The following is a 15,403-nucleotide window of genomic DNA, read 5'->3' on the forward strand; positions in this document are numbered from 1 at the left end:
GGGGTGCATCGGAATTTATTTGTGGGGAGGTTATGGTGGAGTGAGCCACTGACCTGCAGACTGCGCAATAAATGCTCCTGCAGCCTAAAAATACGCGGCTGTGCAAGTCTGAGTCGAGGGCTCCCCAATAAAGGCGTACATTTTTCGACTAGGCATCTTGGGAGGCGAGTGGCTGCTCGCGTCGTACCGCGGCCGCGGGTTGGAGCCTGGGGCTCGATTTGGTTGCCACGCCGGGTAGGGGTGGCCTTAGAGCCATCTGGCTGCGGTGATGGGACCGGAGAAGAACTGGATGGGTCTTTGGACGAGGAATCTCTGTTTTGGGACATGGTGCTATTCATGCAGACCAAAATGCTGATAAACCGTCAATGGATAGAGGTAAGTCAGCGATATTTATACTATGGGATTGATTACTTGATTATGGTCCACCTGTGTTGATTAAGCTAAGTAACTGACGCCCTCCTCCCGATTCTTGTTAATAAAACACCATAAATGTCTCGCCCTTTTTCTCCTACCCACAGGTGTAGGTGGGGGGAGTGCATGTACAGTGCTCTCTCCACCTTCAATACCTCGACTTAGGTGCTCCCCGGGTGCCACAACATAAATGGCTGCCCACTGCTCCGGGTGTGTCTTCACAGTGTGTGTGTGTTCACTGCTGTGTGTGTGCACTTTGGATGGGTTAAATGCAGAGCACAAATTCTGAGTATGGGTCACCATACTTGGCCGTATGTCACGTCACTTTCACTTTCAGTCTACCGCCCCAGTGACCGCTTTAGTACCATTTCCTCTGAGAGTGCATATTAGGAAAACTGCATATCATGTGATTTCAGTGAACTGTGTATCATGCAATTTTAGGGAACTGCGAATCATGTGATTTCAGGGAACTGCGAATCCTGCAATTTCAGGTAACTGCGTATCATGTGATTTCAGGGTAGCCTATTAGTGTACCAGGAGAGAACTTTTATTCACTATTTGAACCGCTCTAGGACAGAAGAAAAACACACACATATACACACACAGATAGAGAGAAAGAGAGAGAGAGAGAGATTTGTCTTTATTTTCTTAATATCATCAGTTATTATCACTTGGACTTCAACTATTTTATTTTACAGTTTTAATATTTGTACTTTATTTTAGTTTGTAATTATTTGATTGATATTATGTATTTTATATTTGAAGAAGTCACAACACACACTTGATGCAGAACATACTGACAGGCTTGGAACAAATTTGACAGACATGGCAGCTTCCAACCTAAAAATGAACTTGAATATTGATCTCCACACAGCCGATGCACTAAAGCATTAATTTGCTTTAATTTGGGGAAAAGCAAAAATATTATTTTTATTTATTTATTTATTTTGCAACCAGTATTACCTGAAAAACAGAGTCGACCTTCTGAATAATTTCTAATGAATAAAATGCAAAAATATATAAGAAGATTGTAAGTTGGCTTCTAAATAGTAATGTTGACATGTTCGTTGTATAGTGATGTTACTGTACTGTACGCTTATCTTCGACCCTCCCCCACTCTAAAACCATGTCTGCACCTGGCGCATCTGATGTCTTGCTGTGCCTAGCAACAGCTACTAGATGCTATCTATACTGGACGCTTCAAGGATGACTTAAGATAATCTCTTAAAATGCAGTCATGGTGTAGCCAAAAATATACTTTTGATTGGGTCTCAGTAAAATGGGTGGGCAAATTCACGGCCAGTCATCTTTCAGAAAACGGCATGTAAGGACATGCGACTGCAGAAGTGATGGACGTGTTTTGTTTTGTTTTTACGGGGATTTAGATCAGTTCGATGTTGATACTATTTAACAGCAACACTTTAAAATAAAGACACTTTATGAATGAAGATTTATTTTTTTCAATTATCATGTTCCGAACTATTTTACATTAATTCATAGTGTATGAACAAATTAAACTGAGAACAAATTTTGACCATGCAATTTTGAAAATATATTAATAAATGTGTAACCATATAATAAAATGTCTCATATTTAACTGTATTATTAATGTGATAATATTATTTCTGCAGGTGTGTTGTGAATTTGTTCATATTCATATTAGGTCATTATTAATTATTTAAACAGTTTAATTTCATTTTCAGGGGTGTAAAATCTGAGGTCTTTCTGCACAAATAGCCTGATATAGGCTAAGAGTAAACTTTTTATTTTTTCAAGTTGTTATTTTAATGTTTTTATTTTCATAAGCTTTTTAAACTATTATTTCAGAAATATATTTTTTAAATATCTTATTGGTTTCCATACAGAGAAACACATTTCACTTGGTCAAGGCTTTACATTAAATGGTTATTTTGAAGTACAGTATATTTGACAATAAATATGTCACATACTCTGCGTCTTTAATTATAATTTGTAATAACATGAAAATAAAGGGAATAAGATGATCACAAACGGATCAACAGGGAGTTTTACAATTTGCTCATTTTACATCATGATATCTTATGCAAAGATTTGCAAAGATTCATAAAACAAGCACTCCAAAAAAAAAAAAAAAGAACTTATACTCACTTCTTCTGGATGTGCAGCTGGATCACGAACACCTGATACCGATCCATCCTTCAGAAGCAGCTCTTTGTTCTGTCCCTCGTTCACAAAGCAGTCCGGTGTAAAATGATTTGCGCAAACATGAACACATTCACTTCAGAAAACAAAAACAAATGTAACCCACTGTGTCAACAGGTAAATGCCGTTATCGCTGTTTTCCATGCTTGTAGAGTAATTACCCTTTTGAATAAAACATCATGGTTAGGTACATTTTGAAGCATTGCAGTTGGTTTGATCTGGTTTAAGCTGGTCATATGCTGGTCCTGAGCAGGATTTAGTTGCTGAGGACCAGCAAATGACCAGTTTTAAACCAGCAATAACAGTATTTACCTGTTGTCTGCAGCACTGTGACCTTTTCTCAGTCTCGATGATATGTAACACTGCAAGTTGTCATAGAAGATTTGGACGTTTTGCTCTCTCAATTGTGTAAATTGTGCATTTACATTCCTTCTCAGTTATCATGAAACCCAAAACACACAACAACAACTGTGATCACGGCGTCCTCCATTCTCTGGTTGTTGATGTTTGTCAATGCTGTGAATAAAGACGGCACTGTCAGCTGCTTCAGAGTTCCTGCTGCCAGTGCAAATGCAACCAGCCTGTGGTTGGAAGTTGGTTTTGCATGCAATTGTGAACCGTTTGTAGAAACAGACAGAAAACAGAAGCTGCTCCACCAGTAAAATAATTGGAATAAAAAAATTGAAACACTAAAAACTGTTCATCCTCCTCATAGGCAGGTTAATAAATAGCTCTTTGAATGCAAAACGTGTTGATGCTAAATCAGTACAATCGATCTTCTGCAGGTTACGCCGTGATGCCAAACGAATTAATAAAGGTCCTCCAATGCATTACTGTCTGATCACAGAAAGAAAATATATTGATGGGACTTGATACAAACGTCAGAAAGTGGATTTATGGATGAAGAGACAGAAACAAACAGAATAAAGTCATACTGATGGTAGGAGAAACTGTCACTGGGAAAACAACCATTATCAACACCATGCTGGGTGTGAAGGCCTGCTTTGAAAACATACTGGGAAATGGGAGAGGAACGCTTGAATTAATTCTTTACACTTCTGGATGAAAAGAACAGAAAAAGTGTTCAGATGACGTTAGATGTTATGAAAGAGCGAATACAACTTGACGTCTGTGTCTCTAATCTGGTGGATCAAATCTCTCAGAAGGAGCTAAAAAATGAAGAACTGAAACAGATTCAGGAAGCCATCAGACAGAATAGAGACACGATTGAGAAATGTGAAAACTTTCAGTTTACTGTAAAAAGAGTTTTTAAAGTCACCACATATGTTGATAAAACATGCTGTTTCTGCTGTAAGGAAAACTGACATGGCTGGATCTGGTGAGCAGACAGTATCGAAAACTGTTGGGTCATGAAAGACAACCACAGAAAACAGAAGCTGCTCCACCAGTAAACATAATTCACATAATTCACTCCAAAAACTAAAAAAAACTTTCATTTAGCAGCACATATCTTAATATTAAAGGCATATTATACCCTGCAGTTTATATGTGACAATGTGGATGACAAAAAAGAACATATTCAAGTTAAGGTTTTTATTATTATTATTATTATTATGATACAACACTAGTTAAACTTTTAAGATAGGGCCTAAAACACACACACACATAGATACATTCATTCATACATAAAGGCTTTATCTGTTCATAAAATACAACTATACTCTCAAATCAGGCTTCAGTGAACACCAGCCCATTGTTTTTCATAGGAACTGGTTTATAAAATACAAATCAGCATTTGCCAATTTAAACGGCAGTATAGATGATGCTTTAGTGGAGATGAAATGTGTGTTTTTCCCTACAATGCTAAATAAAATTAGGATCAAGCATTCAAACACCAACAGACATACAGTAAATGAAGGATAAAGTATAATTAATCACACGGTTTAGCCAGTTTTCTGTAGTGATTCGATTTGTTTGTCTCTCATTTGTGGTCCTTTGGTCTGGTATTTTGATATTCGACTAAATGACCTTAATCATACATTTGATTCCTTTTGGAGCTTGAAGGTTTGGTTCCTATTAGTCTTCCATTCTATGGGCAAACATTTCTCTATAACAATGTCTACATTAGTAGACATTAGTGTCTACTCATTAATCCTGAGTATAGATGTGATAACAACCATCTTTAGGTGAAGGATTACTATACAAGTGGTTTATACAATAACAATAAGCGAACATATTCTTAAAGAATCAGTCCTTTGCTTCTCTACAAAGTCGGCCTTCAGTATTTTATCTTGATATTGTGAAGCACTTTAAGACAACTTTGTGTTTGTATTAAATTGTGCTCTCTCTCTCTCTCTCTCTCTCTCTCTCTCTCTCTCAATTCAGTTCAATTAAATTCAATCCAATATTGCTTTATTGGCATGAATGTAAATTATACAATATTGCCAAAGCTTAGTGTACACATATAGAAAAAAATTATTATAACAACAACAAAAAAAGAACATCACAGCAATGGAACTGATTATTATAACATCTTATAATATTGAACTGTAACAAAGGATAACATTTGTGTGAACATTTGATACCACAGTCTTAAACTTACATAGAAATACACAAAAACACTAAGGATCACTGTGCATGGTGCACAATAGGGTCAGACATACTGAGGTCACACACACACACACACACACACACACAAGACTGTGCTCACTCTCTCTCCCTCACACACACTCACACACACACACACACACACACACACACACACACACACACACACACACAAGACTGTGCTCACTCTCTCTCCCTCACACACACTCACACACACACACACACACAAGACTGTGCTCACTCTCTCTCCCTCACACACACTCACACACACACACACACACACACAAGACTGTGCTCACTCTCTCTCCCTCACACACATGTTTGGTTGAGAAGCAGTGCTGGTCTGAGACTGGTTAGTGTTAGTAAAGTTAGTCAGGTTAGTAAGTCTCAGAACTAGCTGACTGAGTGGACTCTTTTCAGGGTTCAGTTCTTGGGTTTGTAGCGCTATAAAATGAAGCGATTCTGTGAGACTTGATTTAAGATGCATCCAGAATTTGAGGGATCTTTTATGCATATTGATAATGCACAAAAGTTTGTACAACTAACTGACCTTTAAGTTGAGCAAACTCAAAAATCTGCTGAAGTTTGTTGCCTTAAAATTTTAAGTTGGCCCAACTTTTTATTTTTTACAGTGTAGACTCATTTAAAATAATTTAATTATCTTGTTTTAAGCAGGTTTCTGTCTGTTTTTCTTTCTGCTTCTGTTTCTTTTTCCTTTTACTTAACCATTTTAAGTTATTGAATAAACATATTGTGTACTTCCTCAAAATCTTTCTTTTTTGTTGTTGTTTTTTGTATTTATTTATTAATTTATGTTAAGTGCAGCTTTTTCTGCAGTTCGTGGGTGCTGTTAAAAATGCAGAATATCCATTTATGCCACACATCTGGCAATCAGTATACTCTGGGCTATTATCCGCCAACTTCTTATCCAGATGAGATTGTGAGTTTATTTAAAGTATGGAGCCAAGGAGACACACAGGTGAGCAAAGCAGACTCACCTGAGGCTCTGGTGATTAATGCAAACAAGGAAGAGTCCACGATGGTGAATGACCATCAGGAGGATGAAGATGCCAGATCGAGGAAGGTGAGTAGGTTGGTGTCCGTATCAGAGAATAAAAAAAAAAAAAAAAAAAAAAACAGTAAGAGCTTTGGAAGCTTGTGAACTTTATAATATATGCATTTGGTATTTAGTTATGTATATCTTGTATACTGTATATTTGTTTTGAATTTTATATAAAATGAATTTTTATATGTACCTCTGCCGGCAACTGTTTATTTGCTGTAATTTGTCATTCTATCCTTTTTTTTTTCATTTTCTTCTTTTTGATGTTATTTCTTTATGCAATACTGAATGTTATTGTTCTTTGATTAAAAAAATAAATTAAATTAAAAAGTGCGTTTGAGTGTGACGTCATCCGAGTTGAACCGAAAGCAGCCAAACTGATGATGTTGCACTCGATAATCCATTATTGCGTGGGGCTTCTGTAGCGATAGGCGAGGAAATAAATGGCTTTCTAAGAAGATTATTTGATTCATCTCGCATATGCTCGTGAGTAGATCGTTTGGGGTTTTTTGTACATCGACTCTCTCTAGGCTTTACGAACCATCGTCTGGTCTTCTGCGAGATGTTACCCGTACGATGGAAATATGATTACATTTCGAGTTACTTTTAAAGTTTTTATAGTTGCTAGAGTGTAAGTATGATTGAAAGAAAAGTTTTCTTTTTTTTTTTTTTTTTACAAACTTGCATCCCAAAGTCGTTTGTAGAATCAGTTTCAGCGATTGCAAATGACATTGTAATTTAGTTTATTTTTTCTTGTCTTCACCACCTGGCTTCTATTGTAAAATGTTGAGAGAGTCAAACAAAAAGTTATCAATAAATAGAACCAAATAAAAATAAAAAAGACTGCAAGTGACGTCGATAGCGGAAGCACAAGTGTCTGAGAGTGCAAGTGCAAGTCTGCAGCCAGACCCTTCTCAATTCTGCTGTTAAAAACGAATAAAGAAACAATATAGGAGAGTGGTTATAATGTGCAAACATTTAGGAACTCTATATTATCTCTATGTCACTTTCACTTTTCACTTTCACTTTCAGTGTGCGCATGTCAAAAAACAAAAAAAAAATCTATTCCGATTTGAAGCTTGTGACATATAAACGCACACATCAGCCCGATCACTTTATTCTTGTAAACACTACATTCAGATTCATCAAGACTCTAATGATTTATCAGGGTTTGACATTAAACATTCTCATGTGGTAGTCCTTTGGACAAGTGAATTTGTTATTTACTTGTCTTGAGTATAAAAGACCTGCCCGGAGAAAAAAAAAAAAAATATATACATTTTAATTTAAAAATATAATTATTTACTGTAGTTATACAAAGCATAGTATAGTGATTTTGTAAGCATGTCACATTTAGTTTATTTAGTTTATATATATATATATAATAAAGTGAAATCAGTATCAACAAAATTCATGTCCAGGTTCATGGATCCGTGTGTTCATTTCTGTGTGTCACCTGTCTGATTGCTCATTCAGCATTGCTCTGGAACCTGACAAGCTAATCTTCACGTCTGGATATCGGTCCTCTTCATTATCTAATGTTTAAAACAAAATCACAGTTCACTTGCAACCAGATTCTGAGTTATTTACCCGTAACAATTCATCTTTGCAATGCGGAGGAAACACAGAAGCTGCAGAAGTGGAATAGATATATTTACCCACTGTTTAATGCAGCACCGAGGGACATGGAGTGCTTTAACCTGCAGTTACACATGAATAACTAATGTTTTGATACATAAAACATTGAATACTGATATTGGCGATTGAACCAAATCATTTAAACGGTTGATTAATTCAGGAACGAAACACCATCATGTTGCTCAGAGACGCTAAACATTATTTCTGTTTGAGAAATAGAGCAAAAACAGGCAATATGGTGTCTAAAATGTAAGTCTCTTAATATTAACTTCTTGTTTATTGAATACTGTTGTATAAAATCACATTTGTAATCATGCTGATTTTTGGAACAAAAAATGGTGCTCGATCTTCGTGTTTTGTTTTTTTACTATATGAAAGTATATAAATATCCTATATACATTTTCTGCCCCAATATCTTGAATTTTCTTTTTATACTTCATGCATTTTAATACTGAATCATGCACTGAAAGAAAGCACACGTGCACTAGTCTAAACTACTAGACTTCTTTACATAGGCCTATATTGTATATGTGCACTGTAGGTGTATTTTGTTTTATTTTTGCAATAAACTCGATAATGTCAAATCACACTTCGTTAAAACAACTTTTATGATATTATCGCAAACAATATATATATCAAACACCCCTATCACAAATGTTAAATCACAAATAAAGGTTATTATTGTTTTTGGTATTGACTTTTTCAACTTACTTCTCAGATTGTGCAAGTAAATTTCCCCTTAAGTTGCCAAAACATTCACTTGTCCTGGACAAGCATTAATGTGCCTTTATCCAGACAGCAGAGGGTACCAAATATCATACTTTTACATATTCTTGTCATTGAAAACTGTTGTTTATTTACTGTTTTTAATTTAAACATAAACTACAATAATGGTGAAAGTGTCAAATAGTTACAAAAATGCCCTCTAGTCTATACCACCGGAGTAAAAGGCACTTTACAATAACATAAACAGTAAAGCTGTAACTTTTTACCTAATGTGTGTGTGTGTGTGTGTGTTCTGCATAAAGCAATAAAGTAAATTGTTGATAACCATCATTAGTCAGTCCGTATGTATTATATGTAAGATAAATATGACAGTATTTGAGATGGCTAATTTCTGTTCTCTCTCTGTCCACAGGAAAACACACTCTGCAATATTTATACACATCCATTTCTGGAGACGATGATGAATTTACTACAGTTGGTCTGGTGGATGACAGTCAGTTTATGTACTTTGACATCAACACAATGAAAGCTTCACCAAGAACAGAATGGAGTGTGAGCTTCCAGTGCAGAAGTTACATAGAATTACACAGTAAAGATGAAATAACACCAATTTAAGAAAAAAAACGAAAATTATTTTTATAAATTGCTGAATGAAACGTTACATGTACCAATGTCACTGTCTTTAACAAAGATGCTGTTGAATCCTGTGCAGTGTTTATCACAGACTTACTCTCTATCTGTGGTGGCACTACTGTATGAGCTGGGTTTGGCAGCGCCTGTGGCAACATATTAAACTGTAAAATGACTGTAAAAACATCATATATAGTTCAGATACACATAATCCAAAGGATTTATAAAATAACGAACTTGACATTTCAGACTTTAAACCACTTTGTGAGAAAAGGGATGATTCAAAAGGATCAATTATTGTAGTATTATGTTAATTTAAAACAAGATCACCAGACAGTCTCAGTCTTGTCTCAACACGCCTGTCTGAAAGTATCTAGTGTGTTTAGCAAGAGCTTGATGAGCTGCTTCAGGTCTGTTTGATTAGGACTGGAGCTGAACTCTGCTGGACACCGGCCCTCCAGGACCGAGTCTGGACCCCTGATACAAAACATAGAGATATCTTTGATCAGTTCACATTTATAACTGCGTGATTGCTGCTTAAAACTATGGGTTGAATTCCGCACTAGTCTGACCTAAAACAGCACATGGGTGGATTAAAAATTCAAATTCATCTTCTGCCAATAGGTGGTGCTTAAAGGTACACTCCACTCTTTTGAAAATAGGCTCATTATCGAACTCCCCTAGAGTTAAACAGTTAATAATAATAAGGCTAGAACTATACTCTCATTCCGGTGTAATAATCAAGGGACCATGGGTGCAGCAGGCGTAATGATATTACACAGTGGGATATTGCCTGCTGCAGCTCTGCAACACAACTTAGTGCCGTCACATTACCTATCTGTGGACTATTTTCAGAACTCAATAAATTGCCAGACTAAGTATATCGCAGAGCTGTTTCTCCCAATGAACATCTTTTTTTTTTTTTTTTTTTTTTTTTTTTGTGGAGTAACCACAACTTAATATAACTGGCTTAATTTTAACACCATAAAGCCATATGAAGGGTAAAGGTTTATTTATTTTTTTACTATTACCATTTATTGATTAATGATAAAAACAGATTGCAACTCTTGTCCCCTCAGATATGCACACACACCAGCTAGTATACGGCTGTGAATGGAACGATGAGACTGGAAAAACAAGCTTTTCCTGTATCTGGATCTGAAGAGGATGGCATGGATATCCCCAATAACGCACGGCTTCAACATTCAACAGTAGTGTAACAACAAAACCATCTCTCTTGCGTACTGGAAAGACTACCTTGAACATGAGTGCATTGAGAATTTGAAGAAGTTCTTGCAGCTTGGAGAGAGCAGCCTGGAGAAAACAGGTACATGTCTAGTAACAGTCAACACAAAAACAATTGTCAGTCAGTTTTATATGCATGTATGTATACACTAGAGAGTTTGTGGTTTAAACATCATTTCAGTGATTAATATGTTTTTATTTTGTATTTTTGGCAACTGTTACAAACCTCCCAGTGTATGTCGAGGGGTAAGTGAAGTTGTAACAAAAAAACGAAAGGAAACACTTTAGTCTAGGGACCAACTGCTAACTTGTTGCTTATTAGCATGCCCATTATTAACATATTGGATGTCTGTTAGTACTTATATAACACATATTCTGTACATTCAACTTAACAACTACCTTACTAACTATTAACAAGCAGCAAATTAGAAGTGTATTGAGGCAAACGACACTGGTTAATGGTTTGTTAATAGTGAGAATTGAACCTTTAAAAAAATGTGGCCAAAAAAAAAAAATCACATTTTACCTTTATTCTGCACCACTGTTCCCATTCTCCTATAAATGGTTTAGAAATACGCAATGAGCTCAGATAGGTTAGCTGGCCCAGTGTGTTTAGAGTCGCTAACTGCCTAGTGCACATCGTTTGGAAACGGAGGATTCAGGAGAACCTCTAAGAATATATATATATTTTTTTCAGAGTGTCTATTTACACTAAGTGCACATATCCCACCATGTTGGCAGAGGCTATTAACACTAACTCTGCTCACCAACATATGGTTGCTCAAGCAGCAACATCTGATGGACGATGAGTGTCAGCTGGAACCCAATTAGAGAGAGAGAGAGAGAGAGAGAAAGAGTGAGAGAAGAAAGAGCAAACACATAACACACCCTATAGATGACATCACTCTCCCAAAATCGAACCTTTTCCCCAAATACGTCCATGGGACGTAACTGCAATGGTTCTTTTAACACGAACTGATGCAGTGTGCAGCTTTTTAATTCTCAAACAACCAAATACATATTCCAGAAGGACAGTGCCAAGATTCCTCAGGCTCAAACTGTGAAAGATTCAACGATTCTCAACAGAGTCCTCACCTAAACCCCATTGAGGACGTGCTGGATTCGACTTTACCCTGCCTGTCCAAAAACAAGTAACTTTCATAACATTGTGCACTTTTGTTGAGGCAAATATGTTATGCAACATCACAACGTTTATGTCCATCAAAAGTTGCATTAGTTTTTGACTGAGATCTTGTGTTGATAATGAAAGAGTCAAACCACTCCGTAAAGTGGACTTAAGCACATCCTAAAGACTTTCAGTGGAGCGGAGCTGAGGAGCATATGGAGGCAAATTCATACATGAAAATGATTCCTCGTGCTCACTGAACTAGTGTTTCACTAGTGTGCAATGAATCTTGCAAATGCCATCAGTTTCCTGAAGTGCCTTCAAGGTTGCAAAAACTGCATTTGGAGTTCATCAAAAACTTTTCTTGTTTAAGTGCAGATTCAACACAACCTCAGTTTGTACATTTTTTTCAGATATTTTGTGATTGTTAGAGAATTAGACCTTTTGGGGATTTTTTATTTAATTTAATTTGTATTTGACATTTTTTTTTTAGAGAATTAAAGTTTTTTTGCTGGATTTTATTCAAAAACAATTTTTTATTTTATTTTTGTTGCATTTAAATATTCGAAATATTCTCAAAGTTGCTGTGCCTTCCCCAATATTTTAATTGGCCAGTCAAAACTGGGTATTTAGAAAGCATATAAAACGTTCATCCCGTGGTAACTAGGATTTCCACAAGCTCCAGTCTGGATCCAGAACACCTGAGAAGAGATGATGCTGACCCTCAGTGGACCTCAGATGATGCTGACCCTGAATCAACAACAGAACTAACAAATATTGAATGCATCATATAATAACTGCTGTTAATAATCTTCATCATCTGTTTGATTACGTCTTTAATTGATTTTTCCATACATTTCAGCCACATGTACATTAACCGAGTCACCACTGATAATCTACTACTAAATATTGTAGAATCTGAATTTTCTGTAAAGCTGCTTTGTCATAAAAAGCTCTATACAAATAAATTTGAATTGAATATAAAATTGAAAACAAAGAAAAAGGAGTAAATACAGTGGAGTTTTTAAAGCCTTGGTGAAGTCTAGAGTTAGAATAGCATATATACTTAACTAAATAAAAAAAGTGTCTTTAAAATGAAGTAATGATGTGTACACAAAATGTATTTCTGTGAGTGATGATGATGATGAATTAGTGTTTCATTAGAATTAGTCTCTCCTCAGGTGTCTCTGTTGCAGAGGAATGCCTCCTCTCCAGTCTTGTGTCGTCTCACAGACTTTTCACCTGGATGAAAAACGGACAAGAGCATTATAAGGATGTGAAGGCTGGTAAACTTCTTCCTAATGAGGACGGGACCTTCCAGAAGACCGTCGCCCTGAAGACTGAACCTGATGAGTGGAGGAGGAACGAGTTCAGCTGTGTGGTGGAGCACCAGAGCAGAACCATCAGAAAGACCCTCACAGAGAACGAGATCAGGACTAACGATGGTAAGAGTCTACATGAGGCTTAGGAGGGTTCATGCAAACTATTACTGAATGACATAATCTCACATAATATCTGAACAATCTGATTTCTTTCAGAACCATCTGCTCCTGTTGGCGTGACTGTTGCTGTTGTTTCTGTGGTGACTCTGTTGCTCATCACCGCAGTCATCGGGTTTTTGTTTTATCAGAAGAAAAGGAAGACAGGTGAGAAACAGTAATGTTTCATGCTTATTTTCATAGTAATGGTAGTCATATTTGGTAGTAGTTTTTGAAAATAGCAGGGTTTTATCGATGAAACATGAGCAGAACCAGTTTCTTTGTTAATTATTCATAAATCAATTAAAAAATTGTTCCATTGAATTGTATTTACATATGGTTTTATGAAAGACAGCCTTTTGAGAATAAAAATATCTAGGTGACTTTTTTTAATGCAGTCATTTGATTTGATTGCTTCAGAAAAAAGACTTGATTATTGAAGTGATTCACCTTTGAGTTCACTTTGATTGTTTTTCAGGATTTGTTCCTGCTACATGTAAGTACCATATTATCTGTATTTGATTTAAAGCTATCAGTAATGGATGAGGTACTGTATCTCAGTGGAGTGATGCAGTTCAAAGTAATATATGTATATGTTAAAGCGGCAGTTTCCCGGACAGGGTTTAAATTTAGCCAGATGTAGGCTTTCATTTAGAACAATTAATCATGGTTAACAGATGGGTTTCTGAAACACAGATTAGGTAGAGATTACTAACACCTGAACTATAGAGTTACTTCAAGACTAAACTGTAGGACTACGCTTAATCTCTGTCCGGGAAACTCTTTATGTAGCGTAATTATTTGACTAAACTAAATAACGCTGAACGTTTAGTACTATAAAACGAGTCCGTGTGTGATTAACTCATACTCTTCTTCAGCCTCTGACAGCGGCTCTGACAGCTCAGGTCAGACAGCAGCTGAGGCTTGAGATGTGAGTTACTCTTTATTCCTCATTGCAGCTCTCTCGACCAGAGGTGAACCTAATATAATGAGTTATTTTGATCATTTCAGCAGATCAGAAGAGCATTATCTGAACTCTCTCATGGAGCATCAAGACTAAAGAGGCCTCATTCTAAAGATCTCTTTTACTTCTACAGTAAACGTCTGTTCTTAACTTGAAATCATTTATTCATTTCATCATCTTTCTCTTTTTTTTACGGTACGAGTAATATGTCTAAAATGTATATGAGCCGTGACTGAGGGTCCGCCCAAGTGATATGTCATTAAATGTTTGACTTAACCTTTATTAAATCACATTTCAGTGAGGGAGATTTTAGTCGCTTTCTTATTTTCTTGATTGAGCTTATTCTGTGCAGTGTTAGGTGTTGTGTCTCTTCTTTCAGACAGCTGAGTTCCCATCAGCTCAAGATGACACATAATCTTGAGAAAAGAAGATATTGGCTAGATTTTTCTCTCTAACCATCTTTTCTCTCCAGAAATGGCTTGTAACCGTGATTTCATTGCCTGCTTTCATTGTTTATACATATGAAAAATGTGCAATTTGGATGTATTGCAACATCTAACACAAATGTTACTTTTTTACAGTTATTTATCATGTAGATATGTGAGGGTTTATGTGTATTTGCAGTGTTTCTGGGTTGTTGTATCACATGTTTAGTTTTGGGACCTAGTTAACAGTTAGTTTCCTTGGCTACTCGTTGTATTTATTTGCACACTTCCTGTTCATTTCTTACATTAGTTTGGTCAGTCTATTTAAGTCCTGTGTTTTGTTCAGTGCTTGGTCAGTTCTTGTTGCATATTATCTGTTTGTTTGTTTGTTTTATGTTTTATCCGGTTGTTCTCTTTCTGTTTCCAGTTCATAAATAGGTCATAAATAAAGTAACTAAAACTAACACTGCTGCATTAGATCCACTTCTTCATTATTATTGCAACTGAGTTTTAACAAATATTTGTATCAAAGCACTTACATCATTTTAGAGATGAACAGTTTAGATTTGTCCATCCCTTAACCCAGGGGTCACCAGACTAAAACTTAAACTTATAGTGAATGTGAAAATATACATTTTAATCATTATTTTAAATTATATTGAATTTATTTAAAATTAAATGTTTCTTTTTTTCTAGATTGTTTTTTTTTATTCATTGTTATCCATTGTAATTTTTCTGGAATTCTGTTTTAGTGTTTTAATGATTTAAAATCATGTCTAATCAACTGAATTCATAAATATATATATATATATATATATATATATATATATATATATATATATATATATATATATATATATATATATTGTATACATTTTTTACAGTATGGCAATATATATGCATTTGTTTATTTGAAATTCTACATGGTTTGTTTATTTATTTATTTAT

General features: G+C 35.6%; 1 pseudogene; it reads left to right on the plus strand.

The window, feature by feature from the left end:
- The first annotated feature begins 6,199 nt into the window (after positions 1 to 6,199).
- LOC113080528 (major histocompatibility complex class I-related gene protein-like) lies at positions 6,200 to 14,959 on the plus strand (annotated as a pseudogene).
- Positions 14,960 to 15,403: the final 444 nt, after the last annotated feature.

This window comes from Carassius auratus, unplaced genomic scaffold, assembly GCF_003368295.1.
Source record: "Carassius auratus strain Wakin unplaced genomic scaffold, ASM336829v1 scaf_tig00031547, whole genome shotgun sequence".
NCBI lineage: Eukaryota > Metazoa > Chordata > Actinopteri > Cypriniformes > Cyprinidae > Carassius > Carassius auratus.